We start from the raw sequence: 2188 nt of genomic DNA on the forward strand, positions 1-2188 counted from the left end.
TGGGGAGAGTGTGGCCCTCGCTGTCCCTTATGCCCCCGTTTGGGGAGAGTGTGGCCCTCGCTGTCCCTTATGCCCCCGTTCCTTCCTTTGTTCTGCCCTCGGTCTTTTTTGCGGAAGCAAAGCCATGTGATGTTGTTTGTCCATGTGCCGCTTCCAGAAAGGGATGGAACCCTGGCTTGGTTCCTGCCTCTGAGGCGCCGCAGGCTCGTGGCCGCCCCGCGCCCAGTGTGGGGGCGGAACTCAGGCCCGTCGCTGGCCCTCTGGCGCACAGGGTGGGCCTTCCTCGCCTTATCTATTTTTAAAGTGCAGTTAGCACTTGAGAAGGGGGCTTGCCTGGGACCACCAGCTCTGCTCGCAGAGCCCACGCCCTCATTGGGGCTGCCTGGCACGAAGGCGGTGCTGCTGAGTGGAGCTGGGTTTGAACCAAGTGCTCAGAGCGACAGGACTCCGCCCTTAAACCATAGACGTTCTCACATGGTGTTTTTGTGGTTTCCTCCACCAGAAATGCATGCCCTAATTGCTAAAAAGGATGCCCTTTTAAAATAGCACTCGACTGGAGCGAGCTCTCACTCGTGGAAGGGTTCCATGTCCCTTGAAACCCGGGTATGAGGCGCAGCGCTCACAGAGCAGGGATGGGATCGTGCCGGCGCAGCCGACCGCCCATGCGCCCGGCGCCCGGCTCTTCCCCGTCTCCAACCCCCACCCAGGCCCCGTTCTGCACCCTCGTCCCAGAATCTTGCCTACTTCAAACTCTTGGGAGTTCTTCAGCAAATCCTTATCTCCAGAAAGAAGTAATTACAGCAGGAGCTGCCTTTTGGTTCTGGACTCGTGGGTTCCTGTGTGCATCGTTGTTTAGCCACGAGGATGGCGGTGCTCAGCCGTTTCCGCGTCCCTGGGGATGGGGTGTTGCAGGAAGTTTGGGGGAGTCTTCTTGTCCAGAGGTGGTTGGAAGACGAAGCAAATGCCCCCTTGGGGCCTCCTCTAATGTTTGGATCATGGAGCTGCTTCTCGAGGGAGCCTGGCTTCTGCTTTCAGATTATTTCTTACATGGGAAGAGCAAGATGGAATTATTTTTGTATGGATTTACTCCAGTGAATGCTGGCTGAGTTTAGGGGTTGATGAGCAAGCCGAAATGTTGGTTGATTCAGAGAGAAAAGAAAATTTCTAAATGCCGTCCTCAGCTTTTAGCCTCTGATTCAGGTTGTGAGTGAGCAGTTTGGACTCTTCTGTCCTTACATTATAATATATTGTCTCAGTTTGGTTGGGAAGCTCTCATCTGATTATTATTTAGGGCATTTACATTTAGTTCAGAATAGTAAAATCTACATATTCCTTTTCAGAAATATTACCAAACTATTATAATTTCCAGCCAAAAGTAGAAAACGTTTTTTGACTCATTGTGGAATCACATGATAAAAATAAACTGATGACTAAGAAACTTAAGCTCTTAAGAAATCTGGATTTGTAAAGAGATGGTCCAAAAGGGAGAAACAAGAAAAGTAGGGCCCCGGAAGCTTTGTGAGAAGGCCACACAGGGGGCTGTTTTACATCCAGGGGACTCGTCCCAGGCAGTTAACCCTGTGTCCTGATGCCTGGAGACCACATAACATTTCACGAGGTGGTAACAGCAACAGCTGGGGATAACCAGGGCCCTCGGCAAGCACCGAAACACTGCAAGCAGACGAACGGGGGAATCAGGTCCTTTCTATCCACTGGTGAAACTCAGTTTGCAAATGCATGTCCTTCCTCACGTCCCAGACAGGCAGCCGGGAGGAAGGGGTGTCTCCCACTCAGCTTCTGGGAGGCTGGCAATGCCGCGCTTATGGGAGAGGGGTGTCGGGGGATGGCTGCGTTGTGCTCCTTTAAGCAGTTTGGGGGTGTGTATGAGAACCCGTCACCACCAGGTGGCTTCCACCCGTGTCTGAGCGAGTGCATCTTGCAGGAGGCTCTGTTACCCTCTCTGTCCTTTGAGACCCCTTTCCACGATGAAGTGCTTGTGTGTCTCCTGCTTCGGTGCTGTTAAATGTCCAGCACTCTCAGGCTATCATGAAGCTTCTATCTTTAGCATAAGTGTTGGTTTGTATTTCAATGTCACAGTCAAAGTTGAAACAACCAACAATGAAGTTCAAGTTCTAGTTCACGAGATGGCTTTTGCTAAGAAGTATCACCTAGATTTTTTTTTTTTTTT

The 2188-nt window shown here is 51.2% G+C and overlaps 1 protein-coding gene across 1 annotated transcript in view; it reads left to right on the forward strand.

The window, feature by feature from the left end:
• SMOC2 (SPARC related modular calcium binding 2) overlaps nucleotides 1–2188 on the forward strand; it is a 136976-nt gene that overhangs the window by 50505 nt on the left and 84283 nt on the right. The window lies entirely within an intron of this gene.

This window comes from Hipposideros armiger, unplaced genomic scaffold (genome assembly GCF_001890085.2).
Source record: "Hipposideros armiger isolate ML-2016 unplaced genomic scaffold, ASM189008v1 scaffold_299, whole genome shotgun sequence".
Lineage (NCBI taxonomy): Eukaryota > Metazoa > Chordata > Mammalia > Chiroptera > Hipposideridae > Hipposideros > Hipposideros armiger.